Source organism: Triticum urartu, chromosome 7A (genome assembly GCF_056163025.1).
Source record: "Triticum urartu cultivar PI428250 chromosome 7A, HENAU_Tu73, whole genome shotgun sequence".
NCBI lineage: Eukaryota > Viridiplantae > Streptophyta > Magnoliopsida > Poales > Poaceae > Triticum > Triticum urartu.
The window spans coordinates 668,755,894-668,771,006 of record NC_141879.1 but is presented as its reverse complement, the minus strand read 5'-3'; positions in this window follow the sequence as shown (position 1 = coordinate 668,771,006).

Genomic DNA, 15,113 nt, shown 5'->3' with positions numbered 1-15,113 from the left:
ACCACCTCATCAGTAGTAGTAGTCCACCATGTAAATATAGTAGTCCGATCACTTTTGCGATAGTTAGATCGATTGTATGCCCTTGTGTGATTGATTGAATGAAGTGAATTGTTTGCTTTTGCCTCATGTGCATATGGGTAGTGTTTTCTCTATAGACCCCTCTCTATTCTTAAATCTCATCTTTTCTAAACTCTCAGATGCCTCCGAGATGTGACCCCGGATTTACCTTTCCACCGGAGCTCACTCAGTTGATCCAGCAGCAGAACACATTGATGCAGTTGCTAGTCTAGAATTAGAACCAGGGGAACAACAACAACAACAACAACAACCCACCACCACCACCACCTGTTGATCACTTAGACCGTTTTCTTAGGTTGAATCCACCGGTGTTTTCCAGTAGGACCGAGCCGATAGTAGCAGATGATTGACTCCGCAAGACAGCTAGAGAGTTGACCATAGCAGGATGCACGGATGCGGAAAAAGTGAAGTTTGCCGCACATTAGCTTGAAGGACCCGCAACATCATGGTGGGAGAATTTCACAGCCACTTTCCCTGTCAACACTGTCACATGGGACCAATTTCAGCAGGCTTTTCGAACTGCCCATGTTTCAGCAGGAGCTATGGCCATGAAGAAGCGAGAGTTTCACAACTTGCGCCAAGGAGGACGGACTATTGGCCAGTATGTGGAGGACTTTAGTAAATTAGCACGTTATGCCCCAGATGACGTTGCTACGGATGCAGCAAAGCAGGAGAAGTTTCTGGAAGGACTGAATGATGAGTTGAGCATGCAGTTGATGGTAGCAACCTTCAACAACTACCAGGAGTTGGTAGATCGTGCTCTCATGATTGAAGGGAAGCAGCAGCAGATTGAGAATCGCAAGAGGAAGTATGGACAAGGGAAGTACACTTCAGGAGCTCAGCAGAAGCCACGTTTTACCCCTAGACCGGTAGGACATTTTCAGCATACCCATGAAGGAGGTAGCTCGCATAATCACAATGGCACGAAGAATGGTAATGGGAATGGAGGAAGTAACGGCCAGAACCGCACCAACCCATCGACCCCAGCCAAGAGAGACCTGAGCCAAGTCACTTGCTTTAAGTGCTAGAAGACCGGACATTATGCCAATGAATGTCCTGAATCACAGAATGGAAATGGCAATGGAAGCTCTGGGAAGAAGCCGAACCCTTTCAATAGGGGGCAGGTGAACCACGTTAACGTGGAGGAGGTTGAAGAGCAGCGGATGCAGTAATCAGTATGTTTTTGGTTAAGTCATTTACTGCACTTGTTCTTTTTGATACTGGTGCATCGCATTCATACATATCAAGGGGATTTGTGGATAAGTATAAACTGCCAACCCAAGCCCTCAGGTCACCCATGTTAGTAACCTCGCCTGGAGCAGAATATATGGCTAGCCTATGGTGTGATCGGTTGCCATTAAGGATTGGTAACTACATATTTCCCTCAGACCTAATAGTGTTGGAATCTCAAGGATTGGATGTGATATTAGGCATGGATTGGTTGTCGATGTATGGTGGAAACATCGATTGCGCCAGTAAGTCGATCTTGCTTACCACCCCAGAAGGGAGAAGGATCAAGTATGTATCCCGACATGTGCCAAAGAGGACTCAAGTAAATTGTTTAACAGGAGTTGTGCAGGAGGAAGTACCAGTGGTGAAGGATTTCCCGGATGTATTTCCAGAAGAGTTGCGAGGCATGCCACCGGATAGAGATATTGAGTTTTTGATTGAGCTTTTGCCAGGCACATGGCCAATATCAAAGAGACCATATAGGATGCCTGCAAAGGATTTGGTGGAAATTAAGAAGCAAATTAAGGAGTTACTGGATAAAGGATATATTCGCCCAAGTTCTTCACCTTGGGGATCGCCAGTACTTCTAGTGGAAAAGAAGGATGGATCGTTAAGAATGGTTGTTGATTATTGAGGTTTGAATGAAGTAACCATCAAGAACAAATACCCACTACTGATGATCAATGATCTGTTTGATCGATTTCAAGGAGCTAAGGTATTCTCCAAGATCGATCTGCGATCAGGATACCACCTGTTGAAGATTCGAGAACAGGATATACCCAAGACAGCTTTTACCACCAGGTATGGGCTGTACGAGTATACCGTTATGTCATTTGGTCTGACTAACGCACCTGCATATTTTATGAACATGATGAACAAAGTGTTTATGGAGTTCTTGGATAAGTTCGTCGTAGTGTTCATTGATGATATCCTGGTTTACTCGAATAATGAGGAGGAGCATAAGGAGCATTTGCGTTTGGTGCTTGGTAAACTCAGAGAACATCAACTATATGCCAAGTTCAGCAAATGTGAGTTTTGGTTGAAGGAAGTTGGATTTCTCGGACACGTTATATCCGGAGAAGGTATAGCAGTAGATCCCACTAAAGTTGATACCGTGACCAAGTGGGAAGCGCCAACCACAGTTGGAGAGATCCAGAGTTTTCTTGGACTCGCAGGATACTACCGAAGGTTTATTGAGAATTTCTCAAAGATTGCGAAGCCTATGACGGAGTTGTTGAAGAAGGATACCAAGTTCATATGGACCGAGGAATGTGAGGCCAGTTTCCAGGAGTTGAAGAAACGTTTGGTTACATCACCAGTGTTGATATTGCCGGATCAGACCAAGGATTTTGAGGTGTATTGTGACACTTCACGTCGAGGACTTGGAGCAGTGCTTATGCAGGAAGAAAGAGTTGTTTCATATGCCTCACGACAGCTTAAGCCCCATGAGTTGAATTATGCTACGCATGATTTGGAGTTAGCAGCCGTAGTGCATGCATTGAAGACTTGGAGACATTTTCTGATTGGAAACCATTGCGAGGTGTACACGAATCACAAGAGTTTGAAGTATATTTTCACACAGAAGGAGTTGAACCTTAGACAAAGGAGATGGTTGGAGCTCATCAAGGATTATGATATGAAATTGCATTATCACCCCGGAAAGGCTAACGTAGTAGCTGACGCATTGAGCCGTAAGAGCCACGTCAACACCCTAATGACGGGAGATTTACCAAGTGAGTTAGCCGAAAATCTTTGAGAGCTATGTTTGGAAATAGTTCCAAGAGGCTACATAGCAGCATTGGAGATTCAGTCTACGTTGTTGGATAAGGTCAGAGAAGCCCAAAAGACTGACAAGGAGATTGCCTCTATTAAGGAGAAAATGAGCAAAGGAAAAGCTAAGGGATTTCGTGAGGATGAGCACGATACCTTATGGTTTGAAGACCATGTTTATGTACCAAATGATTCGGAAATCAGGAAGTTAATTTTACAAGAGGCCCATGATTCACCATATTCGATTCACCCAGGAAATACCAAGATGTATTTGGATTTGAAGGATATTTTCTGGTGGATCGGAATGAAGAAGGATATTGCAGAATATGTAGCAGTTTGTGATGTATGTCAGAGGGTAAAGGCAGAGCATCAGAAGCCAGCAGGATTGCTATAGCCATTACCGATACCGGAATGGAAGTGGGATAAGTTAGGCATGGATTTTATTACAGGTTTACCCAGAACTCGTTCAGGCTACGACTCAATATGGGTTGTAGTCGATCGTTTGACAAAGGTAGCTCATTTTATTCCAGTGAAGACTACCTATACCAGTGCAACGTTGGCAAAGATATACATGACCAGGATTGTATGTCTGCATGGAGTTCCAAGGAGCATTGTATCAGATAGAGGAACCCAATTTACCTCAAAGATCTGGAATTAGTTGCATGAAACTTTGGGTACCAAGCTAGAATTCAGTACAGCTTTCCATCCACAGACAGATGGACAGACCGAGAGAGTCAATCAGATTTTGGAGGATATGCTAAGAGCTTGTGCGCTAGATTATGGATCTAGTTGGGATGAGAATTTGCCATACGCAGAGTTCTCTTACAACAACAACTATCAATCCAGTTTGAAGATGGCCCCTTTCGAAGCCTTGTACGGAAGGAGGTGCAGGACCCCATTGTCTTGGGATGAAGTTGGAGACCGCCAGTTGTTTGGACTGGATCTGATAAAGGAGTCTGAACAGAAAGTGAAATTGATTCGTGATAGGCTCAAGGTAGCTCAGTCCAGGCAGAAGAGTTATGCAGATTCTAAACGCAAGGAGACATTTTACGAAGTCGGAGACCGAGTTTATCTTCGAGTATCACCACTTTGAGGAGTTAAGCATTTTGGAGTTAAGGGAAAGTTAGCGCCACGTTTTGTAGGACCATACAAGGTTTTGGAGCATATGGGAGAAGTGACCTACAAATTGGAATTGCCCGAAGGATTGTCAGGAGTTCACGACGTGTTCCACGTTTCCCAGTTGAAGAAGTGCCACGCAGAGATGGCTGATATACCGCTAAGAGATACAGTACCACTGGAAGCAATTCAATTGGACAGTGATTTGACTTATGAGGAGAAACCAGTTAAGATTCTAGAGTATGCCAGTCGAGTCACCCGCAGTAAGGTTATCAAATTTTGCAAGGTTCAGTGGAGCCACCACACAGAGGATGAAGCCACCTGGGAGCGAGAGGAAGATTTGCTGAAGGACCACCCTCACCTATTTTCTAGCCAACCCAAATCTCGAGGGCGAGATTCATCTTAATGGGGGTAGGTTTGTAACATCCCAAATTTTCAATTTGGAATGTCATACACTAGATCATCATTGCATATCATATTTAATTGCATTTTGGTTGATCCTAGAAATTTTACGCAACTCAAGGACCCTCGGAGAGAGTTGGGGATTTCGTTATTTTCATATTTGAGTTGTCTCAAATTTTGAAAATAGGATCATTTGATTTTATTTATTTTTATCTTCAATTATTTCTATTACAGAAATATGAGAGAGGGAATAAAATGACTTTACCAAAATAAAGAAATATTGAGGATTTAATAAAAAAATCAATTAAGATTTATTTTGGTTTTATTTGCTATTTATTTGAATTTAGGAAAAATGCGCGTTTTTCAAAATTGCATTTGGGCCCCAAATAAATGTTCATCCTGTGCGGCTTGATTTTAGAAGCTTGGGAAAATTTATTTCGGGATTTTTGGAGTCCGTTTAGTATTCGTTTTGTTTTTTTCTGAGCGTAACTATTTAAAAAAAATGCAACCGACCTAACGGGCCGTGTCCGACCCGGACACTAGGCCCGTCCGGCTTTATAAGCCGGGGAGGCCCAGCCGGACCCCCCAAACCCTAGCCGCCCTAGCCCCGCGCCGCCGCCGCCACCCCTCGCCGCTGCGCCCGCGCCGCCCCGCCCCGCCGGACCGCCGCCGCCGTTCACCAGAGGTAGTTTTTTTTCGTCTCCGGTTTTTCTCGAAAAAAACCGTTTGGTTTTTCCGACGGTTTTGCTCGTTTCTTTTAGATTCATTTTTTTAAAATATATCGGTTTTTCCGGTTTATTTAAATAGCGAGCGTTCGCCCGTTCGTTCGTTTTAACGAACGTTCGTCGTTTTTATTTTTCTCGGATTAAATCCGCGATTTTTCTGATAGCGATTTCTGATCCGATTTTCGTTTTAGTCTAACTTTTCGCTCGTTTATCGGAATCAGGCGATTCAAGCGCCTGGAGTTTCGTCTGGAACCCTTTTTCCGTTTAACCAACACAAACAAGTTTTTGCCACTGTAAAAATTGCTCTAGATCCAGAATAGTAAACGAAGCCTGTTTCTTTTGCCGTTTGTCTTTCGTTGCTTCGTTCGTTTTGATTCTTTTTGCCAACCGGAGTTCTTAAGTTGAACTTTCTGGTTAGATCTCTTATGTGAGTTTTACCTGTGCATTAGATGAGTACTTATTGTATGCTTGTTTGTTTGCGATAGAGTACCCGGAGTGCGCCGCTTGCTACTTCGAATCGCTAGGTTTCCCGGATCATCAGCAAGGCAAGTAACACTTTGATCATGTTTTTCCCTCTACCCAGTTTTATTGCATTAGATCAATCCTCACACCTTGCATGATTAGGATCTAATTAAATTGTGGGTTTGGGAAGTAGATGAGGTAGTACCTATTACCTGTTATTATCAAACCTTTGGGAGTTACTTCTACGTTCGCTTATTATGCCATGCTATGCTAGTAGACGTGGATTGGGTGAGTGTATCCATGACAGATGTGAGAGGTTAATTAATGGTTTACTTAAGGTGGAAACTTAAATACACATCTGGGTGGATTGAGGCACCTGGGTATTCCAGCGATTGCCTATTTTCTTTTGGACCGCCACCTAGGCTCAAAGGCATCATGAGATTATTCATGCTAGAAACTTCCATGTGCAGCCACAAGCTATTATGGGCTCTAGCATAGTTGAGTAAGTTGTGCGAACTCTTACAGTGATAGACTAGCAGATGTAGGGGATGTAGGTTGGTATGGTCTACCCGTTCGTAAGGTGCTAGCGCTTCTGAAAGACTATGTCTCGGTCATTCGTTTCTCAAACACCATGTAGTGCGAGAAATCCAACGGAGGAGATCGAGTCTTGTGGGGAAAAGTCTGCAAACCTGTGCAGAGTGTATAAACTAATCATGGTTAGCCGTGTCCCCGGTTATGGACATCTTGAGTATCTAGTACCTGGATTATCATGTGAATCTCAACATGTTACTCTAAAATTAATTTTGTTGGGTTTTGTTTAATGATGATGCTTAATTGGGATTGAGAATGCTATCAACCATTCTCAATGTTTAAGAACCACCATGATAGTTAAATAAAATTTATTCCTTTGCAGTAGGGAAAAATTGGCTTTACGCAAAACTGTAACCATAGAGCTTTCCACCAGCCAAATATGCATATAGAATAGCCTGTTTCATTCCATTACCCTCTATCTGTTACTTTGCCAGCATATACCATGTGCTGACCCGTTTCGGGCTGCAACGTTAATGTTGCAGACTTTTCAGACGACGATTAAGGAGTTTTAGGTCGTGGTTCTATACTTAGTGATGTCGTTGGAGTTGATGGACTCACTTATCTTCCAAGCCTTCCGCTGTTATCGTCATTAGATGGCCTTAAGCCATATTTATTGTAATAAGTTCTCTTTTGAGACACTCGATGTAATAAGTGTGTGATTGCTACTCTGTTATAAATCCTTCAAGTACTGTGTGGTGTCAGCATTACTGATCCAGGGATGACACCTGAGCACAGAGATTGGTACGTTTGAGGTCTGGTCGCCACAAGATGGTATCAGAGCACACGCTAACTATAGGACACGACCACTAAGCTAAAGACCTAGATCGCTACTCACTCTCCTCTTTTTTCTGACTTCTCATCTTTTCTACTCTTTTAGGATGGCAGATGCAAGGAACAAGTTCACTCAACCGGATGAAGATACACCCTTTGGATGCCACTTGAAGGAAGTCACTAGATACCTGAACATAGGAGTACCAAGCTTCACCGGAACCTACAACGCCACTCTACCTGAAAAGGAGCGCAGGATGATTCAAGTTCAAGTTCCAGGAAGGACGTTCATGCCAGTCACTGAGCCCATAGAGTTTTCTTTTGATGCACCAACTTGGAGTCTAGGAAAGAGCATGGCAGCTCACATCGCCATGGGACGCATTGGAGAAGTTTACCGCAATGACCTTAAGGATACTATCTACCAGATTTGTGGGCGCCGAGATGAGCACTGGGAGATGATCAACACCAGGAAGGATAGATCAATTGCAACATTTATCCAGGAGTTAAACTAGCACATTCGACGTCAGGAGAACCAGATGTGTGCCGACATGATAGATCTGAAGATGGCAAGGACAAGAATCAAAGAACTGGAGGAAGAACTCAAGGCTACACGTGAAGATTATGAAGAGGAAATCGAAGTACTAGTGGATAAAAATGCTGACCTAACAATGAACATCGGAATATTTATGGGAGGCCCTACACCAGTAGAAGAAGATGAAGAACCCAAGGAGATTCGCCCAGAAGACTATATCATCATCGACGACACCGACTCGGATCCAGATGATAGCGATGATGACTATGTGGATGAAGCAGGAGCAGATATAATGGAGTCTGCAACCGAAGAATATTTCTAGTAGACCACCTCATCAGTAGTAGTAGTCCACCATGTAAATATAGTAGTCCAATCACTTCTGCGATAGTTAGATCGATTGTATGCCCTTGTGTGATTGATTGAATGAAGTGAATTGTTTGCTTTTGCCTCATGTGCATATGGGTAGTGTTTTCTCTATAGACCCCTCTCTATTCTTAAATCTCATCTTTTCTAAACCCTCAGATACCTCCGAGACGTGACCCCGGATTTACCTTTTCACCGGAGCTCACTCAGTTGATCCAGCAGCAGAACACATTAATGCAGTTGCTAGTCTAGAATCAGAACCAGGGGAACAACAACAACAACAACCCACCACCAACACCACCTGTTGATCACTTAGCCCGTTTTCTTAGGCTGAATCTGCCAGTGTTTTCCAGTAGGACCGAGCCGATAGTAGCAGATGATTGACTCCGCAAGACAGCTAGAGAGTTGACCATAGCAGGATGCACGGATGCGGAAAAGGTGAAGTTTGCCACACATCAGCTTGAAGGACCCGCAACATCATGGTGGGAGAATTTCACAGCCACTTTCCGTGTCGACACTGTCACATGGGACCAATTTCAGCAGGCTTTTCGAACTGCCCATGTTTCAGCAGGAGCTATGGCCATGAAGAAGCGAGAGTTTCACAACTTGCGCCAAGGAGGACGGACTATTGGCCAGTATGTGGAGGACTTTAGTAAATTAGCACGTTATGCCCCAGATGACGTTGCTACGGATGCAGCAAAGCAGGAGAAGTTTCTGGAAGGACTGAATGATGAGTTGAGCATGCAGTTGATGGTAGCAACCTTCAACAACTACCAGGAGTTGGTAGATCGTGCTCTCATGATTGAAGGGAAGCAGCAGCAGATTGAGAATCGCAAGAGGAAGTATGGACAAGGGAAGTACACTTCAGGAGCTCAGCAGAAGCCACGTTTTACCCCTAGACCGGTAGGACATTTTCAGCATACCCATGAAGGAGGTAGCTCGCACAATCACAATGGCACAAAGAATGGTAATGGGAATGGAGGAAGTAACGGCCAGAACCGCACCAACCCATCGACCCCAGCCAAGAGAGACCTGAGCCAAGTCACTTGCTTTAAGTGCCAGAAGACCGGACATTATGCCAATGAATGTCCTGAATCACAGAATGGAAATGGCAATGGAAGCTCTGGGAAGAAGCCGAACCCTTTCAATAGGGGACAGGTGAACCACGTTAACGTGGAGGAGGTTGAAGAGCAGCCGGATGCAGTAATCAGTAAGTTTTTGGTTAAGTCATTTACTGCACTTGTTCTTTTTGATACTGGTGCATCGCATTCATACATATCAAGGGGATTTGTGGATAAGTATAAACTGCCAACCCAAGCCCTCAGGTCACCGATGTTAGTAACCTCGCCTAGAGCAGAATATATGGCTAGCCTATGGTGTGATCGGTTGCCATTAAGGTTTGGTAACTACGTATTTCTCTCAGACCTAATAGTGTTGGAATCTCAAGGATTGGATGTGATATTAGGCATGGATTGGTTGTCGATGTATGGTGGAAACATCGATTGTGCCAGTAAGTCGATCTTGCTTACCACCCCAGAAGGGAGAAGGATCAAGTATGTATCCCGACATGTGCCAAAGAGGACTCAAGTAAATTGTTTAACAGGAGTTGTGCAGGAGGAAGTACCGGTGGTGAAGGATTTCCCAGATGTATTTCCAGAAGAGTTGCCAGGCATGCCACCGGATAGAGATATTGAGTTTTTGATTGAGCTTTTGCCAGGCACAGGGCCAATATCAAAGAGACCATATAGGATGCCTGCAAAGGATTTGGTGGAAATTAAGAAGCAAATTAAGGAGTTACTGGATAAAGGATATATTCGCCCAAGTTCTTCACCTTGGGGATCGCCAGTACTTCTAGTGGAAAAGAAGGATGGGTCGTTAAGAATGGTTGTTGATTATCGTGGTTCTATACTCAGTGATGCCGTTGGAGTTGATGGACTCACTTATCTTCCAAGCCTTCCACTATTATCATTATTAGATGGCCTTAAGCCATATTTATTGTAATAAGTTCTCTTTTGAGACACTCGATGTAATAAGTGTGTGATTGCTACTCTGTTATAAATCCTTCAAGTACTGTGTGGTGTCAGCATTACTGATCCAGGGATGACAGCTGAGCACAGAGATTGTACCATTTGAGATCTCGTCGCTACAATGCGGGAAGAAGCTGAAGAAGAGGCATCGGATGAGCCCGTTGATGATCTAGGTCGGGCCATTGCCGATGTAAATAGAAACTACGCAAGTGATTTGGAGAAGAAGAAGTTGCAGCGCATGTTAGAGGATCACAAAAAATTTTTGTACCCGAATTGCGTAGGTGACAAGAAAAAGCTGGGCACCACACTGGAATTGCTACAATGGAGGGCAGAGAATGGTGTATCTGACAAGGGATTTGGAAAGTTGCTGGTAATGATAAAGAATATGCTTCCAAAGGACAACGAATTGCCCGAGAGTACGTATGAAGCAAAGAAGGCTATTGATGACCCACAAGTATAGGGGATCTATCGTAGTCCTTTCGATAAGTAAGAGTGTCGAACCCAACGAGGAGCAGAAGGAAATGATAAGCGGTTTTCAGCAAGGTATTCTCTGCAAGTACTGAAATAAGTGGTAACAGATAGTTTTGTGATAAGATAGGTTGTAACGAGCAACAAGTAACAAAAGTAAATAAAGTGCAGCAAGGTGGCCCAATCCTTTTGTAGCAAAGGACAAGCCGGAACAAACTCTTATAGTAGGAAAAGCGCTCTCGAGGACACATGGGAATATCGTCAAGCTAGTTTTCATCACGTTCATATGATTCGCGTTCGATACTTTGATAATTTGATATGTGGGTGGACCGGTGCTTGGGTGCTGTTCTTACTTGAACAAGCATCCCACTTATGATTAACCTCTATTGCAAGCATCCGCAACTACAACAAAAGTATTAAGGTAAACCTAACCATAGCATAAAACATATGGATCCAAATCAGCCCCTTATGAAGCAATGCATAAACTAGGGTTTAAGCTTCTGTCGCTCTAGCAACCCATCATCTACTTATTACTTCCCAATGCCTTCCTCTAGGCCCAAATAATGGTGAAGTGTTATGTAGTCGACGTTCACATAACACCACTAGAGGCTAGACAACATACATCTTATCAAAATATCAAACGAATACCAAATTCACATGACTACTCATAGCAAGACTTCTCCTTTGTCCTCAGGAACGAATGTAATTACTCACAAAGCATATTCATGTTCATAATCAGAGGGGTAATAATATGCATATAGGATCTGAACATATGATCTTCCACCAAATAAACCAACTAGCATCAACTACAAGGAGTAATCAACACTACTAGCACCAATCCCGGACTTTGAGACAAGAATTGGATACAAGAGATGAACTAGGGTTTGGAGATGAGATGGTGCTGGTGAAGATGTTGATGGAGATTGCCCTCTCCCGATGAGAGGAGCGTTGGTGATGACGATGGTGATGATTTCCCCCTCCCGGAGGGAAGTTTCCCCGACAGAACAGCTCCGCCGGAGCTCTAGATTGGATCTGCCAAGGTTCCGCCTCGTGGCGGCAGAGTCTCATCCCGAAAAGTTCCTTCTTATTTTTTTCTCATCGAAAGACCTCATATAGGAGAAGATGGACGTCGGAGAGCCACCAGGGGGCCCACGAGGTAGGGGGCGTGCCCCCACCCTCGTGAGCAAGGTGTGGGCCCCCCTGGCCTTCATCTTTGGCGAGGATTTTTCTTTATTTATTTTAAGACGTTCCGTGGAGTTTCAGGACTTTTGGAGTTGCGCAGAATAGGTCTCTAATATTTGCTCCTTTTCCAGCCCAGAATTCCAGCTGCCGGCATTCTCCCTCCTTATGTAAATCTTGTAAAATAAGAGAGAATAGCCATAAGTATTGTGACATAAAGTGAAATAATAGTCCATAATGCAATAAATATCGATATAAAAGCATGATGCAAAATGGACGTATCAACTCCCCCAAGCTTAGACCTCGCTTGTCCTCAAGCGAAAAGCCGATAACAATAAATATGTCCTCATGTTTAGAGGTAGAGGCATCGATAAAAATAAAATACGGACATGAAGGCATCATGATTATTCTCATAACAGCAACATATATAGATTTTGTCATATGATTACTTATATTCAAGTGATGATCTATTCACAATGCAAAAGTATAAATCATAAACCTTATTGGGCTCCAACAAACTATAATCTCAGTCATTAAAGCAATTGCAATTTATCATAACTCCGGAAAGTCTATGTCAGAGCTAAAAAGCAAGTCCACATACTCAACTATCATTTAGTCCTCCATAATTGCTAACACTCACGCGATACTTGTGGTTACGGAGTTTTAGTCAGACACAGAGAAAGATAGGGGCTTATAGTTTTGCCCCACAACCTTTTACCTCAAGGGTAATGTCAACAATAATGGTTCATGCTCCCCTACATCCAATTAGGTATATATATCATGTTCTTTCCAACATGCTGAGCTTGCCAAAAGGATAAAATGAAAAATAAAAGGTGAAGATCACCATGACTCTTGCATAAGGTAGAGGATAATAATAAAGGATAGGCCCTTCGCAGAGGGAAGCAGAGGTTGCCATGCGCTTTTATGGTTGGATATATAAAATCTCAATGCGAAAGAACGTCACTTTATATTGCCCCTTGTGATATGAACCTTTATTATGTAGTCCGTCGCTTTTATTACTTCCATATCACAAGATCGTATAAAGCTTATTTCTCCCACACCAATCAATCATACATATTTATAGCAATTTTTATTGCTTTGCACCGATGACAACTTACTTGAAGGATCTTACTCAATCCATAGGTAGATATGGTGGACTCTCATGGCAAAACTGGTTTAGGGATTTTGGAAGCACAAGTAGTATTTCTACTTAGTGCTGAGAATTTGGCTAGCATGAGGGGAAAGGCAAGCTCAACAAGTTAGAGGATCCATGACAACATACTTTATCTCAGATATAAGAAATACATAACTCATTACGTTGTCTTCCTTGTCCAACATCAACTCTTTAGCATGTCATATTTTAATGAGTGCTCCCAATCATAAAAGATGTCAATGATAATATATCTATATGTGAAAACCTCTCTTTCCTTATTACTTCCTATTAATTGCAACAATGACCAAAGCTATGTCTGCCAACTCCCAACAACTTTTAATTATCATACTCTTTCTATGTGAAGTCATAACTCTTAATAAGATCAATATGAACTTTTTGTTTCTTTTTATTCTTTTTCTCTTTTCTTTTATTCACCCAAGATCATGGCAAAATAACCAAGCCCTTGACTCAACACTAATCTTTATTATATATAGCTCACGGACTCGATTACATAGAGAGATCATAAAGCAAAACTCAAAACTAGATCATGCCATAAACTTTATTCTACTAGATCAGGATACTACTAATAGGATCGAACTAAGAAAAACGGTAAGGATAGGAGTTGTGATGGTGATACGATACCGGGGCACCTCCCCCAAGCTTGGCAGTTGCCAAGGGGAGTGCCCATACCCATGTGATTATATCTCCTTGGTTGGTGAAGAAGGTGGAGGTGTTGTTGATGATGCGGGCTTGTCATCCATCTTCCAAGGCATAGGTTCACCATCATAGAAGGATAATCGAGTCTCCGGAATCCTCGAATCTGCAGCCAAACTCATTCTTTTGAATCTATATTCATACTCACACTTTTGGTTTTGCAGGTCATAGATTTGGGCTTGGAGGTGCTCGATCTTCTCATATAGCTTGAAGATGGCCTCCTCGGTGTTCTTGGCATCCGACTTGTAGTTGTTAGTGAACTCCGCAAGCATCGTGTGGCTAGCGTTGATTCCACGCTCCACCATCCCCTGGCACTTGAAAATTTGTTGCTCCATTGCTTTGAGCCTCGTCTCCACGCTTCCGGTTCCCTTTGGTCCCTCAACATCGCAGATGTGCAACAACCCATCACGCATCTCAATGGTTTGAGGGTGTTGCAGCACCTCCGCGAGGTAAGGGTTGATGACCTTCTCGAAGAACTTGTCCTTGGAAGCACTTGGGGACGTCATAATAATCTAGATCTGTCAAAAAAACAGCTCGAAACAAAGACAGGAGATTTTTGCGTGATACGGGAGTCAAAACCTTCGGGAGAATATATAGTGAATTTTTACCGACCAAAATATGTATCGTGCAAGAAAACGGAGTCCGGAAGGCACACGGGGTGCTCACGAGGTAGGGGGCGCGCCCAGGGGGGTGGGGCGCGCCCACCACCCTCGTGGGGCCCTCGTGTCCTTCCCGGACTGCTACTTATTTTTCTATTTTTCTAAATATTCCAAAACGGAGAGATATTGCCTTAAAAATTGTTTTGGAGTCGGTTTACTTACCGTACCACATACCTATTCCATTTCGAAGTCTGAAACGTTCCGGAAAGTGTCCCTTATGTATTCCTCCGGGGTTACGGTTTCAATAATATTGGTTTCAACATTTATGGGATTACCTGAGATATAATGTTTGATTCTTTGACCGTTTACCACCTTCGGATTTGTGCCTTTGAAGTTGTTGATCTTTATGGCACCGGAACGATAGAACTCCTCGATAACATAGGGGCCTTCCCATTTAGAGAGAAGTTTTCCCGCAAAAAATCTTAAACAAGATTTGTATAGAAATACATAATCACCTACATTAAACTCACGCTTTTGTATCCTTTTGGCATGCCATCTTTTAACTTTTTCTTTAAACAACTTGGCATTTTCATAGGCTTGGGTTCTCCATTCATCAAGTGAGCTGATATCAAATAACCTCTTCTCACCGGCAAGTTTAAAATCATAATTAAGCTCTTTAATAGCCCAATATGCCTTATGTTCTAGTTCGAGAAGTAAGTGGCATGCTTTTCCATAAACCATTTTATATGGAGACATACCCATATGATTTTTATATGCAGTTCTATAAGCCCATAATGCATCATCAAGTTTCTTAGACCAATTCTTTCTAGACCTATTAACAGTCTTTTCGAAAATTAATTTGAGTTCTCTATTGCTCAACTCTACTTGACCACTAGACTATGGGTGATAAGGAGATGCAATTCTGTGATTAGCATC